This window comes from Geotrypetes seraphini, chromosome 7, assembly GCF_902459505.1.
Source record: "Geotrypetes seraphini chromosome 7, aGeoSer1.1, whole genome shotgun sequence".
NCBI classification, from domain to species: Eukaryota; Metazoa; Chordata; class Amphibia; order Gymnophiona; family Dermophiidae; genus Geotrypetes; species Geotrypetes seraphini.
In genome coordinates this window covers 102,128,322-102,151,776 of record NC_047090.1, presented here as the reverse complement: position 1 = coordinate 102,151,776, position 23,455 = coordinate 102,128,322, and the positions used below count along the sequence as shown (strand labels likewise).

At 42.2% G+C, this 23,455-nt stretch overlaps 1 long non-coding RNA gene across 2 annotated transcripts in view; it reads right to left on the bottom strand.

Moving 5' to 3' along the window:
- The window catches only part of LOC117363976, a 32,475-nt gene that overhangs the window by 616 nt on the left and 8,404 nt on the right, over window positions 1-23,455 (bottom strand). The window contains exons 2-3 of one of the 2 annotated variants that reach the window (XR_004540161.1): window positions 8,711-8,832; window positions 3,748-3,924 (exon numbers count right to left, since the gene is read on the bottom strand). This is a non-coding gene — a long non-coding RNA (uncharacterized LOC117363976). The remainder of the gene's footprint in view (window positions 1-3,747; window positions 3,925-8,710; window positions 8,833-23,455) is intronic. The other variant, XR_004540162.1, reaches the window with a different exon arrangement.

The window sequence follows — 23,455 nt, the reverse complement described above, 5'->3', positions numbered from 1 at the left end:
CCATAATTAGGTTTCCTGCCCCAAACAGCTGAGTAGCAGGAGGCTACTTTCGGGGCTTCCCCTGTCTCTCAGTTGTTCGGGATTTCCCTACCAGCTCTGCACATGTGTGAGAGTTGCTCTCACATTCATTAGTGAATCAATAGCTCTTTTTGAATCAGCCAAAAAAATCAGATTGGAGAAACCCACACAGTCTTTCCGATCCCTATATATACTATATAGAAGAGATAGGTTTGGGCAAAAAGGGGGGGGTATTGCCCTGTATGTCCAAGAAGACATAGAGTCGGTTAGTGAAGGAGATACAGAAGTAAATGGTAAACTAGAGTCACTCTGGATAAAGATTCCTGGACGAAAGGAAGCAGACACACGAACTGGTCTTTATTATCGACCCCCGGGACAGACCGAGGAAACAGACATTGAAATGATGGAAGAAATTACTCAGAGAAGTAAATCGGGAAATACAACGATCATGGGAGACTTCAACTTTCCGGGGATCAACGTCAAACTGCGGCAGGGAGTTAAAATTCCTTGAAATGTTAGGTGACTGTTTCCTTGAACAAATGGTAAGAGATCCGACAAGAGGAAATGCAATCCTGGACTTGGTCATAAATGGCATTGCTGGAAGGGCAGCAGATGTAGAAGTTACGGCCCCTCTAGGGACAAGTGATCACAATATGATCAATTTTACCATTGACATCGGAAAAGAGAAACCAATCAAGACTAAAACCACGACCTTCAACTACAAAAAAGGAAATTACGACAGCATGAGAACTTTGGTTAGAAAACGGCTAAAGAAGGGCATAGCAGACATCCAAACAGTTGAACAAGCATGGTCTCTACTGAAAAACACCATCATAGAAGCACAGAATCTACACATTCCGAGGATAAACAAAGGAAGGCGTAAAAAGAAAAATGGTGAACCAGCTTGGTTATCCAAAGAGGTAAAAGACGCAGTGAGGGAGAAGAGGAACTCGTTTAAAAAATAGAAACGAGAAAACACGATGGAAGCCTGGAACTGTCACAAAATTGACCAAAAAAGGTGTCATAAAGTGATAAGAGACGCCAAAAAAGTCTATGAGGAGAAGATAGCGCATGAAGACAAAAACTACAAGCCCTTTTTTAGATATATAAAGGGAAAGAAACCAGCAAGAGAGGCGGTAGGACCTCTCGACGATCATGGAAAGAAAGGGTCAATTAAAGAGGATAAACAGGTTGCCGACAGGTTAAATACATTCTTTGCCTCAGTCTTCACAAATGAGGACATTTCAATAAAGCCGGACACAGGGAAGATATTCACCGGGGCCACAGAGGAAAGCCTAACAACAGTGAAGGTGACGCTGGACATGATTTACTCCCAGATTGACAAACTAAAAAGCGACAAATCCCCTGGACCGGATGGAATTCACCCGAGAGTTTTAAAGGAACTCAAGGAGGAAATTGGCGATCTATTACTAAGAGTGGCTAACATGTCAATTAGAACTGGACAAATACCAGAAGACTGGAGGATAGCTAATGTCATCCCAATTTTCAAAAAAGGATCAAGAGGGGATCCAGGAAACTACCGACCTGTGAGCCTCACATCGGTTCCAGGGAAAATAATTGAAACACTAATCAAAGAGAACATTGTACAACACTTGGAAGACCACAATCTAATAAGGGATAGTCAACACGGTTTCAGGAACGGGAAATCATGTTTGACAAACTTATTACAATTCTTCGAGAAAGTGAACAAACAATTGGATGGTGGAAAACCAGTGGATATAATTTACTTGGACTTTCAGAAAGCGTTTGACAAAGTCCCTCATGCAAGGCTTATGAAGAAACTAATAAGCCATGGAATTGGAGAAGTACACAGATGGATCGGCAAATGGCTGGAAAACAGAAGGCAACGGGTTAGCATAAATGGGAAATTCTCGGACTGGGAGAAAGTGACTAGCGGCGTGCCCCAGGGCTCGGTTCTTGGGCCTATCTTGTTCAATATTTATATAAACGACCTGGAAGAGGATACATCATGCAATATAATTAAGTTTGCAGATGATACAAAACTATGTCGGGCGGTTGGCTCTCAAAGGGACTGAGAGGACCTCCAGAAAGATCTGAACAAGCTGGAAACGTGGGCAATAAAGTGGCAGATGAACTTTAATATAAACAAATGCAAGGTGATGCATCTAGGAAAGAAAAACAAGGAACACGAGTACAGGATGTTGGGGGTGAAGTTAGCAAAAAGCGAGCAGGAAAGGGATTTGGGGGTACTGATTGACAGTACCCTAAAACCATCGGCACAATGTGCGGCAGCGGTGAAGAAAGCAAACAAGATGTTGGGCATAATTAAGAAGGGGATTACGAGTAGAACGGAAGAGGTCATAATGCCACTTTATAGAACAATGGTCCGACCGCACTTAGAATACTGTGTCCAACACTGGTCTCCATACCTTAAAAAAGATATAACTCTGCTGGAAAAGGTGCAAAGGCGAGCCACGAAACTTATCAAAGGAATGGAAAATTTGACCTACAATGATCGACTCAGGAAGCTGGGGCTGTTTACCCTTGAGAAGAGAAGACTAAGAGGGGATTTGATAGAGACTTTTAAAATATTAAAAGGATTTGATAAAATAGACCAAAAAGAAGCATTACTTAAATATTCTGATGTGACGAGGACAAGAGGACATAGACTGAAACTGAGTGGCAGCAGGTTTAGGACAAATGTCAGGAAATTCTGTTTCACACAGCGCATGGTAGGTGCTTGGAATGCACTCCCGGAGGAGGTTGTGGAGGAGACTACTGTTCTGGGATTCAAACGCAAGTTGGATGCACACCTTCTTGCATATCATATTGAGGGATATGGTAAATCCAGGTCTCCAAAAAGGAGTACCTAAATGGGCCGCCGCGTGTGCAGATCACCGGACTAGATGGACCTCGGTCTGATCCGGTGAGGGCGTTTCTTATGTTCTTATGTTCTTATCCCCTTTAGTGCATCTAGGCCACAGTCTTTGTCTCCACCACCTCTGCCGGGAGACTTTATCATTCATGCCATTCATTTACGTGCAGCCATGCAGCTCTCAAGTGATATGGCATTACTTATCAGTGTTGTCAACTTGTATTTCTTATTGCGACATACAGACATTTTATATTACAGCGCCATCTACTGGATTATCAGATGCCCCCTGAAGCAGGTTTCTTTTCAATGCCGAAACACGGACCGTGTCAGGTCTGGAAGGATATGTCAGATAGTTTGGTCATTTTATTTGTTTTGTATTTTAATAAGCTGATTGTATTCAATAAACTCAACTTTGTTTCAGGTTGATGTGTACGGTTCCTTCCCCACTCTCTCTTTGCTGTACATTTACCGTGGGGTTACTTGCCTTGTTTTTTGTATTGGGAAACTATTCTACACTTCTACCACCCTTTCTGTAAAAAAAGTATTTCCTTAGTTTACTCCTGAACCTATCACTTCTTAACTTCACCCTATGCCCTCTCATTCTAAAGTTTCCTTTCAAATGAAAGATACTTGCTTCATGTGTATTTACGCCACATATGTATTTAAACATCTCTATCATATCTCCCCTCTCTCAGTCTTTCTTTCAAAGTATACAGGAAACAGGAAAAGAAACAGAGGCAGTGTTTGGGGTAGGTGAAGTGATAGGTAAGGGTTTTAAGCATAAAGTGAGAGGTATTACTGTATGTGCCTTAATAATAGGATCATTGACCAGCAGTTTTCCAGATTGGTTCCAAGTGCTTAACTGCCTTTACCTGTGTTCTGAACCCCAGCTGCTTCTCCTCATCTCCTTGAGTGATCTTGTTCAATATAAAATCACCTCCTGCCATTTAGGACCCTCATGTACCCTATCCCTTGGCATTAGATGAGCTCAATTACTTTCATAGCTTTCATATGCTGTCTTGAACTGCTCTGGTGGTGGAATGCTGTATCTGAAATGAGACGTATGGAATAAGTAAGTTACAGGAGGACTGAAACCGAGGTTGTCAGTTTCATCCAAAGTCAAATCTAAGGCCATTATTTGCCACACAGTTTCAGCCTAAACCATCACATTGTGCCACACAACAGAGAACAAGTCCCCCAGCCCTCACACCCACCAAACAACAAGTCCCCTGCCACCAGAGAACAAATCCCCTTGGCCCCCTGGCTGCCCACCTACTAGAAAACAAGTCTTCTTGGGCCCTCGCTTACCAGAGAGCAAGCCCCTTCAAGTCTAATGGGCCCTCCCCAGCAGACAATCACCTGGGCCTATTGTTAGATGCACTAGCTTTTCAGGGAAGAAGCAATCCTGAGTCATTCCCATCCCAACTATGCAGGCAAGCTGGCTGCCAAGACTGCAGGAGGTCATGAAAGCCATTTTGAGATTAGAACTGGTATTAGCAGGAGCATCTCTGGGTTGCTCCTGCCCTGAAAAGCCACTAGACCACTAGGACATCTAAAGGTAGTCTTGGGGAAGGCCTTCGGGTTGGCCTGTGTGGTGCACTGGGTTGAGATGGGTCTGCAGGGAGAGGGTGGCGTTTCAGTTTCAATTGAAAATGCATGGGCATTTTAGGCCAAAACTGAAGCATGATCGAATCTGGATTTCATGCTGGTATCAGCACCAAAGTCAAAACTGAAACTGAAATTTGGTCAGCCTTTAAGTAAGTTAGGGTTAACAAGGAGGCCCAAAGCTGATTTACCAAAGAGAGCCAGTTTCTGTATATCAGCTCTGTACATGGAAATCATGATCACTTATTTTTCCAGGTAGGTAAGAAAAAAGACAGTAGGAGGGGGGGTGCTGAAAAGTTCTTAGCCAAACCAACTTCCTAAATTCTGAGCGTTATTTTGCCACTGTAGCTGAAAAGAGTGTTATCTTATTTCATTAAGTGTCAGCTTGCAGAAATTCTCTGTTTTGACATTGTTTCACATCATTGATTGAACCATATCCACATCATTCTCATCTTGGTTGAGCTGAGAACCTTTCAGCACCCCCTTGTATAAGTTCCAAATTGACAATGATCAATTCTTACTAAAATTATGGAATTACTTCTGACTGATATAAATTTAGCCTGATACACTCACAGATTTGGGCAACAGTTCAAGCAAGGCTGGAAACCACATAAATAACTGTGAACTTTAATATGTGGTCAGCTAAACAAACAGCAAATAAACTCTATAGCAACAAGCAAACAACTAGACTTATAGTTAAATTCAGAGAAATAAAAACATCTCTTAAACACAGTCTCTCATTCCATATGAGCATAATAAAATGGAACTGTTTTGGTTGGGCATTTTGTTGGGATCTTGTTCTGGATATCAGAAGTGTCGGAATGGGTTCAAGTTTCAAGTTTATTTATTCTTAATGAATCGCCTATTTTAAATCACTAAGCGATTTACAAAGCCTTAATACATACAGATTGAAACCTAAACACATGCAGATTAAATGTTATTGATAATATAAATTAAAATTTACTTAAATATTAAACATACTTAATTACAAACGTATATTAAAATGTTAGTTAGGGTATCGAGACATACTTGAATTGTGAGGATAAGTAGGGAAGAAATTACAATAATTGGATAGGAAAGGAAGAGTAATAATAAAGGAAAAAACAAATAGGAAGGGGAAATAAATTTATAAATGAATAAAAAAGCATAACAAACTATTAAACATCATATGCATCTTTAAAAAGAAACGTTTTTAGTGTTTTTTTAAAAATGGATAAATCTTTTAATTCCCTAATGTGTTGCGGTAAGAGATTCCAAGACTGAGGGGCAATAACAGAGAACATGTCATTACGTCTAGTTCCAATCACCTTCAAAGAAGGGACCGACAAAAGGTTGGAAGAAGAGGAGCGAAGTGAACGAGACGTGTTATACGGAATTAACCATCTATTAATAAATTGTGGCTCGTTTAGAGTGATGGCTTTAAAAACTAAAAATAAAAGTTTAAACGTAATACGGTGTGTTACCGGTAACCAATGAGATCTGATAAGAAGGGGAGTCACATGATCATATTTTCTTCTGGTTGCTGTAATTTTAAATCTTCTATGTGTAGCATATGTTCTTTCCTTCCCCTCCCTCCCATCTCCCCCAGTGGGACCCAGCATTACAACCTCTCTCTTTAGCTCCCGACTCCCCCACCTACCTCCTCCCCAGTCGCTGTTAAATCTTCAGGCAGCCACTGCGCAGCATCACGAGATGAGCCTGCTGCCATCGGCCTGCCCTGGAAGTCTTCATTCTGAAGTGACTTTCTTTTCCCGCAAAGGTGGGATGCTGCAAAATGAAGGGTTCCGGGGCAGACTGACAGCAGCAGACTTATCTCGTTCATGCTGTGCGGCAGCTGCTTGAAGGTTTAACATTGGGGGAGTTGGGAGCTGAAGAGAGAGGTTGTAACGCTGGGTCCCACTGGGGGAGATGGGAGGGAGGGAAAGGAAAGAAGAACATATGCTACCTGCTGAAAATTTAAAATTACAACAGCCAGAAGAGGAGGTAGGGGAGCAGAGCCACCGCCAATTTGGGGGAGGCCATGGGCCCTGTGCTCTCCCCCCATTCCGACACCTCTGATATCCAGAACAAGATCCCAACAAAATGTCCAATCAAAACAATTCCCACCCACTGAAAATATTATTGTGCTCATATGGAATGAGGGAGAGATGTTTTTATTTCTCTGAACTTAACTATAAGAAGGAGGTGGATGGGGGAGTCAGAAGTTGAAGAGAGAGGTCGAAATGCAAGGTCCTTCTACGGGGTGGGGGTGGGGTGGTTGAGGAAGGGGAAGAAGAACATATGATACATGCCATGGGCTGGGGGTAGAGGGTTGGGAGCACAGATGCTGTATGGGCTAGGCAGTTAGGAAGGGAGGGAAAGAGAGATGTTGCACAGGTGGGGTGGTGGGAAGAGAGGGAAAAAAATGCTACCGGGGGGGGGGAGAGGAATGGAGAATTTTTGGACATAGGTGTGTGGGAAAGAGATATGGTGTACATGGGGAAAGGAAGAAAGAGGGAGAATTGTTGGACATGATAGTATTGGGAGAAAGAAGGGTTGGATAGATGGAAAGGGAAGTAAGAGAAAGGAATGCTGAACATGGTGGTGGGGGGAAGGGAGGAAGAGATTCAGCATTGTGTTGGAGATGGTTGATAGAAGGAGAAATGTTGGGCATGGAGTTGGTGGGGAAGGACAAAAGATGTACAGGAGGCAGGGAATGAGAGAGGGAGAAATGTTGTACTTGGCAGTAGAGGCAGTAGAGATACACCCTGGGTCCCCCCTCTCTTCTTTCCCACTCCCTTTGCAGCAAGGGAGAGATGGTGAACAGTGAGAGAGAAAAAGAGAGACATGTTGCGCTTGGAGGTGGAGGAGAGAGAGGAAGAAATGCAAAAGAAAGGAAAGCAGAGAAAAGAGAAACTGGAACCAACTTGATGGAAAATTAAATCTCCAGAAAACAAAGGTAAAAAAATGAATTTATTGACTGAAATACGTTAGTTTTGGGAAATTTATATAGCAGATGTCTTTGGATTCTGTTCAACAAAAAAAGGAAACATATTTCTGGTTTTATTTCTCCAGTACTGAAGTACTTGCTGACTCTTGCTGTAGCTGGTGGGGGTCCCAGAGCATTGCCAGCTGAGGTCCTCCTCTAAAGGTGGCCAGAACTCCCTTCTACCAAGCATATCAGTCACTGGCAGCATCCTTGAGCCATTGAGGTGCCAGCGTCTATGATTTAGGGATGCTGCTGCTGCCTGTCAAGCTTGGTAAGAAGGGATTTTGACCACCTTCAGAAGAAATCTGCCATAGTTTGAAGGTCCTCATCAGCTGGAGTATTTATATTTTATATTTACATTAAAGGCTCTGACAGAGACCCATTTACAAAGTATGTATTCTTCCCAATTAATATTTCCAAATTAATAAATTGTAAATGAGTCTCTACAAGAGCCTTTAGTTCAGTAGCATAATTAAATGAAATAACTACTTATGATGTTTATGGAGACAGGCGGGGGACGGAAGAGATTATTTGCGGGAACAGGCAGGTACAGAGTTCGCAGGGATGGGAACAAATCTTTTCCCCATGTTTTTCTGTCATGTTATGATGTATAACTTCCTACTGCCTTCTATGCAGTCTGCTCACCTCCTGCACCTCACTGCTGCCGGCAGGGCAGGATTAATTTGTCGAGGGCCCCTAGGCACCCAAGTACACTGGGCCCCCTGCCCCGCCCCACCCCACCATGCACCCAGGCGGAAACAGGAAGCTGCATTAGAGGGAAGCTTTGGGCAAGCAGCACCGCTTACACAATTACAGTTCCCGTTGCCTTTCTTACCCGCGTTGCTTGCTTGTCTTACTTTCCATTGATGGGGGGTCGCGTTGCCGATTGGGGTGGGGCTCGCATTGCTGATCAGGGGGACCTGCGTTGACAATCGATGCTGGAGGTGCCCATCGCCATTTGAAAAAAACAATGTTGATGCCCTCTTTCATCGGGCCCCCCTGACCATTTCAGGCCCTAGGCACGTGCCTATTTGGCCTATTGATTAATCCTACCCTGGCTGCTGGGGGAGGGGGGGTTTAACTATATATCTGCTGTATTTTTGTAGTGATTTGTGTCGAGAGTGGGTCTTGACGAACTCACAATGCTTCACAGTTGTGCATGGTATGATGTTTATTAAAATTACATAGTTACAAAAAAAAAATAAAAAACAGGATACTGTGAAAGATGGACCATTGGTCTGACCCAGTATTCCTATTCTTACGCTCTTTGCAGGGCTTTGTATTACTTCTTGTATCTTGATGTACTTGTTTGGCACTGAAGGGGAGTTTTCTGTAGCAGTTAGTGAGGTGACATTGCATATTTCAAAGTCATCTGCCTTGACCTCTGAAAAAAGCAGAATATAAATGTTAATTAAATTTTTCTCTGCACAGTGCTTTATGTAGTTTAATTTTGTGGTTACTATTATGTATTGTTAATAAGATTATACTGTGTATGCATGAAGAATGAAAGGAAAAAATGGCATTGGGTAAGGTTTAGGGTGGAGCTTGAGTGGGGTTGTTTGGGTGGGGTCTTCGGTGTGGTGGGATCAGTTGGATGGGGTTGGGTGTGGTCGGTTGGGTGGAGTCTTGGGCAGGGCTTTTGGACCCCCCCCCCAAACAAAAAAGTGTTTCGTTGCCTATGCTGGATATTGCAGTTTCTCCTTCATTTTAAATTTTTGTTGAGTTCCCTTATACTGTATATGTATTATTTTCAAAAATCTTAAATAGGTTTGATGCCTGACTATTTACACCATGAACACTTGATTCATTATTTAACAGAACATAAATGGCTGTCTATAATTAGCTAAGTTAAGTTCAAGGTATTTCTGCTAATGCTGAATCATTCATGAAGAACCGCCTTCATGGTTAAAAGAACCGGTAAACAGGTATGAACCGGTTCAGTCTTTGCATTGTTCAGGCAAGTATTTGATGGCTGTTTCATCATGTGCAGTGGTAAAAGCAGTTACGAGTACAACTCAGGCCAGTGCCTTTTCAGTCGCTGGTCTAATTATGTGGAAAGCATTGCCTCAGGATCTTAGGGAAGAGATTCATTATTGCCCTTACAAGAAACTATCAATGTTGTTGCTCAGATTATAGCAAACAGATGAGATATAGTATATGTACTTATAGGGAATACAGTGGTGCCTCGCATAACGGACGCTGCGCACAACGAACTTCAGGTCTTGCTTCCCACAACGAACTTCGTTTCACACAACGAAGTCGCCCGAGCTGCATCCTTCCGCGCAGGCACTGCGCTTAACTGCCCTCTCTCCGCCTGGCTCCCTGTGCAGTGGCGGACCGTCGGCTCGCAGGGGCCCGGCGCCTACTGCTGATGCGTTGGGGGGGGCGGAGCTACTCTCGCCGCGCTCAGAAGAAGAAATGTTTTATGTAAAAGCAGCACAAACTCGGGGGGAAAACGGCAAATGCTGGGACTGTGAGCTGCCCCGCCAGTAGAGCAGAGATCTGCCTTGCAGAAACAACTGCCCTCTGACCACAGAACATGAAAACCACCGGGCCAACCAAAAATAAGCCAAGAAAAAAAAAAATGAACAGGTAAGTCCCAGTTTTTGCCGCTGAGACTCTGCCCTCTCTCACTGTAAAATTAGACTCTACTTAGTCTGTCTTTAAATTAAAAAAATGTGTGTTGTTTTAAAAAACAATTATGTTTTTAGATGTATCTAAATAAACATAATAACAAAAAATTTATCTTTTTTAATGTCATCTTAGCATATTTTATGCTGCAGAACAAATTATTTTTTTTAACATGTATTGTTATGGGAAAACGCGTTTCACATAACGAACTTTTCGCATAACAAACTTGCTCCTGGAACCAATTAAGTTCGTTGTGTGAGGCACCACTGTATTAGGTTACGTCAATACAACAGTCACAGGCTGAACTAAGACCAGATATTCAGTGCATGGCTTCCAGCATTGAATACCCAGGAATATGCAACAAGCCAGAAATTCCAAATGGTACCTGGTTAACTCGGAGGATAAAGTAAGACAGCCTTTCAGCTCTCCTAACTTTATCCACATTCCTAGCCAGTTAGCAGACTGAATATTGCCACTAAGTGACTAAGGGCTCCTTTTACGAAGCCGCGTTAGCGGTTTAACGTGAGTAATAGCACACGCTAAACTGCTGGCCGCGCTAGCCGCTACCGCCTCCTCTTGATCAGGCGGTAGTTTGTCGGCTAGCGCGGGGGTTAGCGCGTGATATAAAGTCACGTGCGATAAAGCCGCTAACGCAGCTTCGTAAAAGGAGCCCTAAGTTGTGGCTCCATCCGAACTCTGTCTCCAGATAGCCCTTAACTTATCCAGTTTGGGAACAGCCAGTTAGTAGTAATATTCAGAGGCATAACCCAGTTAAGTGGCACTGAATATCAGAGACAGACCAGTTCAGCAGGGTTTAACCAGATAAAAGCCTCTCCTGCCTGGTTAAGCCCCTTTGAAAATGTACATATGTATAATGTTTAGTGCTTTTGTTTGTTTCTTTTTATTTCAAATTTTTCTGTCATGCTTATATAGAGAGAGAGATGCTCTTCTAGACTGGCAGATAATATTGTATATCAGTGGTAAAGCCATGGGGTGTGGATCTTCTGGTTAAGCCCCTTTGAAAATTTACATATGTATAATGTTTAGTGCTTTTGTTTGTTTCTTTTTATTTCAAATTTTTTCTGTTCATGCTTATATAGAGAGAGAGGCTCTTCTAGACTGGCAGTGGTAAAGACATGGGGTGTTTGTCTTGACGACCTAGGCCCCCTCACTTTGGGCTCAGCCACCCTTACCCACTAAACTACAGTACCCTGAAAAGATGGGTGGGTTCCCCAAACCCCACCAATGAAAGACTTCCACGGTCCAAATCTCCACTTGTGTGAGGAAGTCAGCTGCAGCTGCCAACACTGGCACTCCTCATGCATGCTCATTTCTTGTGCCTGAACAGAACAAGTGCAAGGAGTGTCAGCTGAAAACCACACCACTGGCTTTCTTGCACCAGTGGAAGTTTGGGCCGCGGAGCTCTTCAGCTAGTGGGGCTTGGGTATCGCTGCCACTAAAGGTAAAATTTTTAATGTACGACAAGAGAAAGCAGAGAGGAATGGGCGACCCATCCAATCTACCCTAGGGCTCCACCATCTATCTATTTAAATAGATAAATATGCATACACAAATATTATAACCATTGGTTTCATTTTATGTCATAATAGAACAATACCAAATAAAACAGAAGGAAAAAAAAGGATTTGCACAGTCATTCATGAATAATTAAACACATACCAGATCAATTTAAAATAGAAACTTTAGAGACAGATTTACTAAGTGGTCTTAATACATTAATTTGTGCTATTGCTATTTAATGCACATTGGGGCCCTTTTACTAAGCTGTATTAGGTGCTAACATATGCCTAGCATAGCTAAGAGTAACGAAATATACATGTGCTGACTGTGCATTAAAATATTTTTCTAATTTTTTCAGAGGTGTATCAGGACGGAGAGTGTGTGCATCTACATTTCTGTAAATTAACTGTCTAGCGCAGTGTTTTTCAACCTTTTTACACCCGTGGACTGGCAGAAATAAAAGAATTATTTTGTGGACCGGCACACTACTAGGACTAAAATTTTAAAACCCTGTTTCCGCCCCATCTCCGCGAGCTCGGTCACCTCAGTAACTATAGAAAAATAGACAAATATAGTGCAAAATATAGACAGCAGATATAAATTCTCAAAACTGACACGCTTTGATCATTAAATTGAAAATAAAATCATTTTTCCTACCTTTGCTGTCTGGTGATTTTATGAGTCTCTGGTTGCGTTTCCTTCTGTCTGTGTATCCTTTCTTTCATTTCTTTCTTTCTGCACTCAAGTCCAACAATTGTCCCTTTCTATTCCCTCCCTCTTTCCTTCCCATGTCTTTAGTGCCCCCAGTGTTTCCTTCCCATGTCCTTAGTGCCCCTTTCTATGTCTTTAGTACCCCCAGTGCCTCCTTCCCATGTCCTTAGTGCCCCTTCCTATGTCTTTAGTGCCCCCAGTGCCTCCTTCCCATGTCCTTAGTGCCCCTTCCTATGTCTTTAGTGCCCCCAGTGCCTCCTTCCCATGTCCTTAGTGCCCCTTCCTACGTCTTTAGTGCCCCCAGTGCCTCCTTCCTATGTCCCTCTCACTGCCTTCCACACTTTGTCCCACCCCCGAAGCCAGCCTGTCTGCCTGTCTACCTCTCTCCCTCCCTCCCTGGCCAAAGCCAGCCTGCTTGCCTGACTACCTCCTTCCCTCCTTGCCGGCGATTGGCTGGCCCAGAACGTCCTCTCCGACGTCGGAAAGAAGATTTCCTGTCAGGTTTAGCAGCAGCAGCAGCAATCTTGTCGGCCCTCTGCGGACCGGCAGAAATTTCCTGTGGACCGGCACCGGTCTGCGGACCGGCGGTTGAAGAACAGTAGTCTAGCGCACAGATATCACATGAGCCCTTACTAGAGTTACCAGATTTCTTCTTTAAAAAAAGAGGACACATGGCTCCAACTTCTTCTGTCACCAGCCCTGCCCCATTCCACCCCAGGCCGTATCCCATTCTGCCCCTAGACCCACCCCCAAACCTCATTTCTCCTTACTCGAGCTCCAGCCCACGTCTAGAGGGCTTCTGCTCATGCGTGTGATATCATCTTGTCGACATCTGCACATGTGCAAAGGCTGTCCAGACGTGGCCCTGAACTCGGGGCCTTCCAAAACACAGATAAACTGCCAACAAATATCTTCTTACTTGAGGCTATGACACCAATAACACTTCACGAGATTCATTCCTACCAGAACACCTGGCCTTGGTCACACATATAGAACACAGATAAACCCTATGCATACATTCATTCATACCCTATGCAAATACAGCACCACAAAATAAAAGTCTGAATACACACAGATTAAACCCTAAGATGCCAGACTCTGTATTGTAATACAACAGAGAAACGGAAATACATTTTTTCCTGAGCAATGCAAAATATAGACAACAGATGTAAATTCTGAAAACGGACACATTTCAATCACTAAATTGAAAATAAAATCACTTTTCTACCTTTGTTTTATTTTATTTCTCTACTCATCTTTTCCTAGACTCTGTTTCCAGGGCCTTCTTATACATTTGTTCTTTTCTCTCCACTTTCTGCCCATCTTTGACATTAACTTTTAATATTCAACTTTCTTCCATTTTTCTGCTTCCTCCTCAGATCTATCTACTTCCCATTTATCCATGCGCACTATCTCCTCCCTCTTTCTGTCCTTCCCCACCATCCATGTATGCCATCTCCTACCTCTTTCTTCTTCCCTATTGCCATCTATCCATAAATAGCATTTTTCCATCTCTTTTCCTTTCCCTTCCATCCCTGTGCACCATGTTCTCCTTCTCTCTCCCCTTCCCCTCAATCCCTATGTACCATCTCCTCCTTCTCTTTCCCTCTCCTATGCCTATGGTCTGACCTCTGTCTTCCCCTTTCCCCCCTCCTATGATCTGGGATCTTTATCCTCTCCTTCCCAGAGTCTGGCATCTCTCTCCCCTCCTTCCCCCTTTGTGATCTGACTGCATCTCTTTGGCCTAGATTCACTAAACCTCCAAACCGTGCACGATCCATTTCAGTTTGCATGGCAGCCGACGAATTCAGTAAAGGCCTGAATGCAAATGGGGACGATCGTTAACTCGCCCCCTACCCATGTCTAGAACGATCCCCGCTCATGCGCACACCCTGTCACTGCTGTCAGGGCTTAGCCCAGATCTCTCTTGCCTGCAACCGGATTCTCCTGCTCTCTGCCGCCGTTCCCTGCAGTGCAAGCCTGTGATTTTAAAGCGGGCCTGCACTGCGGGGAATGGCGGCAGAGAGTAGGAGAGTCCGGCGAGCAGGGAAGAGAGATCGGGCGCTGGCTCGACATATCAGCCCTGCTCGACACTGGCCCTCGCCCCCCTCCCGGCATGGCCCACCCACCCCGGCACCAAAAAGTTGGGAGCAGGAAGGGTGCTCAGTCCCTCCTGCTCCTAGTCCTCCCACCCTCCTGGAACCTGTTTATTTCTAAATCGCCAAGAATAGCAACAGTGCTGCAACTTTGGGTGTGCAATATTTACAATTATTGCATGCATATTGTGGCAGGGGTTAGAGCATAAGCAGAGAGTGAGTGTAATAGGCATTTGACAGTGCTCACTAGCCAGCAAGCGCTAACTAACATAGAGGTAATGTGGAACCATTTAGTGCTCCCTAAATAGGAGGTATTAACCTCCAGATTCTGTATAGATTGCCCAAATTTGGGCACAGACTGCAGATGTGTGTGAAAATGAATTAGTCAATTAGGTGCTAACAATCAATTATTAGAGTTAATTGGCACTTAATTGGCAGTAACTAGGAGTTATGCACACATGTGCCTTATACCCTATTCTATAACAGGCGCATTTAAATTTCATAGTGCACAAAAAGGGATGCGGCCATGCGAGTGACATAGGCGGGTCGAAGCAGTCCTAGACATTAGGCGCAAAGTTATAGAATACTTGGATTTGTGCATCAATTGGGCATGAAAATTCACACCAGCTTTTGGCAGGCATAAGGGTTCTCATCCAAAGTTTGGTGTGGGAAGAACACCAAGGTACTATTCCACACCTAGAATCATCACTAGTACTGGGCAATTTGACCATATAACTCCGGCTTTAATCTCACTTCACTGGCTTCCAATTGAACAGAGAATTGTTTTTAAGCTTCTTTGCCTAACTTAAAAAGCTCTTCATAACTTAGCCCCCCCCCTCCCCAATTTCCGCATTGTTGCAGCATCACCAGCCTACCAGGACTATGTTCCTCTGGTGATCTTACATAGTAACATAGTAAATGATGGCAGATAAAGACCTGAACGGTCCATCCAGTCTGTCCATAAGTTATACCCATTAAAAAATTATACATGATTAAATTAACTTGTCTCTTCTTTGATATTTCTGAGCCAAATGCTGAAGTTGCCATCCACGCTCACTCCAGCCTATCCAACCATCCCATTGTTTGCATGATATCTACCGTAAAGTCTGGCCAGTAACTTCCTCATGTTCCAAATTGGTGGAGTTCCCATTGATGCCCACCCCAGCCCATCCTACACCGAATCACCATATATGGGACACAGATCGTGCAGATCTGTCCAATCCGGCCTTAGTTCTTTAATTTACATCCTTCATTTTCTAATTAGAGATCCTGTATTATTATCCCACGCTTTTTTGAATTCCATCACCATTTTCCTCTCCACCACTTCCCTCGAGAGGGCATTCCAGGCATCTACCACCCTCTCCGTGAAGAAGAATTTCTTAACATTGCTCCTAAGTCTTCCTTCTTGTAACGTCAAATTATGCCCTCCAGTTTTCCCTTTTTTTCTTCTCTGGTAGTTCCAGCTTTGGATCTTTCAAGAAAAAGCTCAAGACTATTCTTGTCCTTCATGCCTATGGGGTTTTCATGAGTGTACCCACTGTCTAACAGTCTAGCAGTTCTGGTTCAGTGTTTTTGTTAATTAGCACTAACTGTTGATTGCCTGTTGTTTCATTTAACACAGTGTATGTCTGTTGTAATCCACCTAGAACTTTGAGCAGTGTGGAATAGAAATGTAGAAAATAAATAGTACATAAATTCCATAAAGTTGACTCTGTTCAGAGTGTCCTTTATGGATCACCATTTTAGCGTGATCAATCATAATGGCAACTAATTTTGGGTGCTATTTACTGAATCTGGCCCTAAGTGCTTCGATGATAAGTCTAAGTGACAATTTTCATGCAGGTCCTAAAGGGGCTAAAGTTGGCATGCTCCCAATAGTTGTCACATTAAAATTGCAGCTGCCATACTGTAAAGTTTCATGTAAGGTCATGGCAGCTATACATTTTACTGCAGCTTGCTAAAAAGGCCCCAAAATAAAAAGGACACAGGATTAGAATAAATCAGGGGAAAGAAGAAGAGGCAGATACTGTGCATTCTTCTTTCTTTAAAAATCAAACTTGAATCTGACAGTAAAATTCCATTTTCAAGCAGTCGCTGTATTCTATCAGCAAGTGAAAATTATACACAGTTGTAAATGCAGTCTATATGTTTATGCGTAGACTGTGGTTCTGAGCGTGACGGGAAACCAAAATAATTAAAAAATAAATAAATAAATAAACTGATCAGATTCCAGTTTCCAGAACTAAACCCCAAATTCAATTTGCTGTTCTGGTTCAGCAATGGCAAAACATGATAGTAAATCAGGAACGTAATCATCAATCGTACAGAGAACAGAATGAACTAATCAGCATCTATTAGGATCTGAGAGGGAGCTGAGAATGAAAAACAGACAGCAGTGAAACAGTATAAAATTCAAATATGCATGAAATCCCTCAATGCAATAATAAACTAGATGAAATGATAAAATGAGAGTTACTTCTAGGGAGGGTAGAGAAAGGCTATGCAAGGAAAATCTCAGGTCACATAGGCTACTGTGCTTCGGAGTTATTGGGATTGCCTATCTCGCTATCACAGTCTTTGCAAATTCTGGGGTGTCAGATTCCAGTGGTTGCGCGATGATCAAATATCCTCAGTTACTAAAGCTAGTATTAATGCTCTTTGGCACATTCAGATAATTAGGCCCTTCTTGAGAAAAAAAGGTAGTCTTGCCATCCTTGCCTACACACTGATTGTGAGCAGTTTGGATTAATGCAACCCACTGTGCAATGAGCATAGGTTCCAGAATATGGAGGTAAAACTCATTTAAAGAAGCAACAACCTTGATGATGTTCTAACACAGTGGTCTCAAACCCGCGGCCCGGTCCTATTTTGAGGCCCTCAGTATGTTTATCGTAATTACAAAAGTAAAATAAAACAGTTTCTTGATCATATGTCTCTAGCTATGAATGACAATATTATTATTAAGACTTAACCAAAAGGAAAGATTTATAAGCTATAAAAAGTTTTACCTCATGCAAAATTGTCATTTCTTTAATAAGACATGAACTATTTTTTTCTGAGGCCCTCCAAGTGCCTCCAAATCCAAAATGTGGCCCTGCAAAGGGTTTGAGTTTGAGACCACTGTTCTAACAGGTGAATTTATTGGCTTTGACACGCAGCTCCTGATTGGTAAGGCCCGACTTTAGTATATGAAGAGGCGGTCGGAGCGTACAGCGAGTGATTTCCTTCACTCGCCGGCGCTCCGGCTGCTCTCTCCTGCCTCTCCCACTGCCCTCTCCAGTCAACCCCCATGAAAAATCGTATTTGCGGTTTTTCAAGATTCGCAGGGTTCCTGGAATGGAACCCCCATGAATATCGGGGGGAGTACTGTATATCACACTGAATATATGTATTCAGCAGTGACTGTGCTGGCTTTGTCCATATAGATTTCGGTCTGCTATTCAGCAGGATTAAATCTAAATGGATGACTCATATCGCCATTAAATAAATAACTTCTCATGCCTCCTCCACCCCCTCCCCTAACCTGGGATAAAATATGGCATGTCAGCAATTTAAATATCCCAATTTTATTCAGGTAATTTTTAAAAGGTAAGGTATGGAATATGTTCCTCAGGCCAATAACTTAAAAGTTCAGCAACCAAATTTTATTTATTTATTTATTTGGTTTTCCAGCCTGTCCTCCCAAGGAGCCCACAATTGGTTACAGCGATACATTCACAATATTTGGGGGCGCAGGGTTAAGAGCACATTCACATTCTGCTGAGGGGGAGAAGGAAAATAGAGGTGCACTCACAATATATTGGAGGCCGAGCATCAGGGTACATTCACAATACACTGAGGAAGAGGAGAGAGGGTTACATAGGTATATTCACACTAGAATGGGGGCTTTTAGGTTTAAATCATCACACGTTATAGTGTCATCTTTGAATGTACTGGAGGCATGTAGGGATGAATTAGAAATATTTTAGAGACATATATGTTTTTAGAGACAAAATGTTTTGGAGGCATTTGAACAGATTATATTCCGGTCGGGCATATAAAGATGCATTAACATTGTGTTGGCGGCATTTGGTTGAAGAATTATGACAAGTACTCAAGTCGAGGATTAATGGTGACAGCTATGGGGCTGGTGGGACTGAATGTACATGTGTTCTGCACACCTTTGCTCCATCATATACCATGGTCCTTTTTTAAATGTATGACTTTGCCCCACATAAATGCTTTTGTATATTGTCCTGATATTGTTTACAAATTCTGCCTGGAAAATCAGGGAGGGACAAGTTACATTCATGGTGGAACCCTCCAAGAGACCCAACACTGGCATTTTCAAATGCCTTATCTACACTAGGGGCTTCCCCCTGCAGCCCCACACATTTTCTTCTAAAGATGTCATTTACGATCAGCATTATTCATCATTCGTCAAAACAATGACCGAGTGTAGGTTGTGTGTTTCATGCCCTGGTCTTCAGTGAAATCATCCAGCACACGCTAAAGTTGCAAGACTTGTTGACTTAAGGTGGAGTAACATTTTATGCATAGAATAACTGCAATGAAATGCAAGACTAAAGGTCAGAAGTCGTGCTAAAAGATTGAAAAACAAGCATTGATTGGGGATTTTAGTACTGTTCCAGTGTGGGCTTGAAAGAGTTAAAGTGAATTGCCAAATGTCAAGAGTGATGCATAGTGAAAGGGAATCAAAATCATGTGTCATCTTATGCCTAGCGCTTCTCTCATGAAAGATGAAGAATTACTGCTTAATGCATTTGCGTTATTTCCACTCTCTCACTGTTCATTCATATTAGATTTCAAAGCTTGATAAGTTGTACCCACAATTGTGTAGACTTGCTGGTTTGCTTAGGGAAAATGAGCAATTTACTGTATGGATGGAAAAAGAAGATAAACTGTAAAATAATAAAAACACACAGATTTGGAAACTGCACATATTTTGGTCAATGATTTTCTTTTTTGTCTAATTTCAGAAGAAGAAAAAAAAAGTGCACAAAAAACTTCTCCAAGCAAAAAACTATAGAAAGTGCTGTGGAATGTTTTTCTCCCAATGTTTAATTCAATGTGATTTTTAATGTGATCTTTGTTCCCTGCTGAGATTTGTGGATAAGTTTACTGAATACAGATTGCGCCGGCGTTGTGGGGGGTTTGGGGGGTTGTAACCCCCCTCATTATACTGGAAACCTTTTCCTGTTTTTTTAGGGAAAAAGTGAAGTTTTCAGTATAATGTGGGGGGTTACAACCCACCAAACCCCCCACAAAGCTGGCGCGATCTGTATTCAGTAAAGTGGGGGGTTCCCCCCACGCCCCCTGTCGGAGCCCCTTAAAATACTGTTTTTCTTTGGCGCAGACTTCCGCCTTGCGCTCAGTTGGCTCGGCGCACACTTTTGACCTGTCACCCTATAATTCATTAGGATTGAACTTTGCAGAACTGATCACTAAACAAGATCCACCCTCTTGGCACCTTATCAAAAACTCTCCAGTTTTGTAAACTAAAATAATAAATGATTTTACAATTAATGCCAAACCCTTTGGCATAATATATGTCCCTGCGTTCCAAACATTCATAGCTAACACCCTCAAGCTTTGAAAGGATATGTATTGGAGAAGTGCTCCCTCCTTCCCTCTGCCCTTGAAGATTTGGCATTCATACATACAAACTATTCTGAAAATACATTAATGAGATTAGAGGTTTCTTTCAGTCTTGATTCTTCTCTGCAGGCTGTGAGAAAAATAATAAGATTTGTTTTTGTTCCTTCTCTAGCAAAAACACCAATTTTAAAGACTGAAAGAAAATGAGACTGCTGACTTTTCCCTTCAGGAAACACGGGGCTGCTAGGGAAAGGAGATTTCAGGGGTGTTTTGATCTCACAGGCAGCTGCTCCCAGAAAGAAAAACAGAAAGGAGATTATTAGACTGGAAAGGGAAATTAAATCTCTTGGAACACTGCACAGAAAGGCATTGCCCCTGGTGTACAGCTTATTAGTTCACTTGGATTTGACCCATGCAAATCCCAGCACGAAGAAATAATATTAGAAGCCACATACGTACAGAATAAAACTCCTGTGTGATGCCATCTTTTACTTCTTGACGTGAACCTTTTTATTTATTTATTTATCTGCTATATGTGAATTTTTAACTTTGTTACTATCCTCCCACCATGTATTTACTGAACGTATTTGCCCTAAGCAACGAATGTACTGAATCTCTAGCTGCTATACTCATATTGCCTTATCGTTCATTGCCTTATTGGTTGTTCTGTATATTTGCTATGTGTAAATTTGTAACTTTGTTGCTATCCTTTCACTGTGTATGTAAAATTGTAACCCGTTCTGGGCTCTTCTGGGAGGATGGGCTAGAAAATCGACTTAATTAATTAATTAAACAGTTTGCAATCTTGTCATTTTTTTTTTTGTAGTGTATTGGCCAAGTCAACTGCGTAAACTGCAAAGAGCACAAACTCATTGAATATCCTCTACTTTCCCTTGTGGTCAAGGAGCATGTTCATTAAGAAGCTTTAGGCTCTTGCACTGAACATATGTCAACAGCCAAAATCAAAGGACTCTACAGCATATTCAGTTGGTGGCAGGCAGTGCTTTTCCTGTTTGGCGTTGGCGTTAAATCCAGATATTCAATGCCGGGCCATTTCCGGAGGCCAACATTGATTCCAGTTAATCGATTATGCTGATATTCAGTAAATGGTTAACTTTATAGTGGTTTAAGATAGGGCCGATATTAATGTGGTTCTATTTCACAGCTAAACTTATCCAGTTAGGAGTTGAATATCGATGCCTAGCCATATAAGTTGTGCAATATAGCCAGCTCAGCTAGTAGCGAGCTTTTAATCAGGAATATTTAGCCAGTTAGTTTTGAATATCAGTCAAAAATGCCCTGGTTCTATAAAAGATGCCAACATTTAGGTGCCTAAATCGGTGTGCCTGGTTAGGTGAATACAACTTAGGTGCCTGTGTTAGTTTTTTTTAATGAGAGCTGTTCTGAAATTGTGTCTGTATGTGGTGTTTAACTTGTCATGATCGTAATTTTTATAAACCATATAGTTAATAATAATAATAATAATAACAGCTTATATACCGCAATACCGTGAAGTTCTATGCGGTTTACAAAAGATTAAGCAAAGGTACGAATTGACTGACTTCAAGAGGGGAAGAAGAAAGAGAAGTAATTAGACAGGAAATTCATTGTTGAGGAGAAAAGTGATCAAAAGGACAGTAGGTCGCTATTGAGAGGAAAGAGATAAGTGGATCAGTTGTCAAGATGTTTTAGGAACAGGTGTGTTTTTAGACGTTTCCTAAATTCCTCATAAGTAGAGGGCGAAAGTAATTGTTCTAGGTCTTTACCCCATGATGCTGCTTGGTGTGAGAGAAGGAATTCATGGTGTTTTTTCAGTTTGCAACCTCTCACTGGGGGGGGGGAAACGAAGTTGGAATGTGAACTTCTCTTGTGTCTGTTGGTTGAGAAGGAGAAAAGGTCAGTAATGTATTTGGGAGCAAGTCCGTGTAATGTTTTAAAGCAGAAACAGGCAAATTTGAACTTTACGCGTGCCTTCATCGGCAGCCAATGTAGCTGCCGGTAGTAGGGTGTCACGTGGTCAAATTTTTTTAGTCCAAAGATTAGTCTGACTGCCGCATTCTGCAACAGTTGTAGGCGTCGCATATTTTTTTGGGAAATTGCCAAATAGGCGATGTTACAGTAGTCAAGCAGGCTTAGTACGAGGGATTGGACTAGGATTCTAAAAACCGATGTAACAAAATAAGCTTTAAGGGATCTGAGTTTCCAGAGAGTGAAAAATCCCTTTCTGATTAAGGAATCTACTTGGTCTTTCATGGTTAGGCATTGATCCAGAGTTACACCTAGTATCTTTATGGAGGGCTGGATAGGGTAACTAAGGTTATTGATACAGAGGGGTGATTTAATGTCAAGTGGATGTGGTGAAGCAATGAAAAAAGTTGTTTTATCTGAATTAAGTTTGAGCCTAAAGTTTGTCATCCATTGTTCCATCATGTTTATAGCTTCTGAAGCTTTGGGGATAGTTTCGGAGACAGAATTGGTGAATGGGATGATAATCGTAAAATCATCTGCATAACTAAATAGTTTTATCCCCAGCTGGGTTAGCTTCGTGCCCAGTGAGGACATGTAGACGTTGAAGAGCAATGGGGATAGTGGAGAGCCTTGGGGCACACCGGATGGATTGCTCCAGGTGTCAGAAAGCTCATAATTAAAACGAACCTGATAGGTGCGGGATATAAGGAAGCCACGGAACCAGTTCAGCACCTTATCCCGGATACCAATGGCATCTAGGCATTGCAGCAGTTTCATGTGGTCCACTAGATCAAAGGCAGAACTCATATCGAATTGCATTATCAGGGCATTAAAGCCTTTACTAAACAGTAGGTGCAAATTGTCTAAGATAGCCGCAATTACTGTCTCCGTACTGAATAATGGCCTAAAACCAGATTGAGTTTCATGGAGGAGAGAGAATTGATCAAGATAACCCATCAATTGGGTGTGAACCAATCCCTCCATAATTTTTATAATAAATGGAATGGAAGCTACCGGTCTATAGTTGGATATTAGGGCTGAGGATACTTTACGATTTTTTAGAATTGGGGTTATAATAATGTGACCATTATTAGAGAGGAACTTCCCATTGTTTAGGTTGTAAGCCAAGTATTGCATCAGTGATAATTTAAATTCTAAAGGTGCTGCTTTCATAATTTCTGGGGGGCATGAGTCCAGAACGCAATAGGATCTAGAGTATTTGTTATATAATCTGATATAATCATTCCTCTCTAAATCCTGAAAGGAGCTCCAGATCATGTCTGCCGGTATATCATTTCCTTGGGTGTTCGCTATTTGATGATCACAAGAGTCGTTTGTTGAACAATGGATTCTAAGGTTATTAATTTTAGAATCGAAGTACAGAGCTAAGTCATTTGCAAAGGGTAGTTTAATGTTGTGTGTGGGTGAGGTGTAGCGAGTGGTGTCAAATAAATTTGTGATCAGGTTGAATAGCTCTTTTGT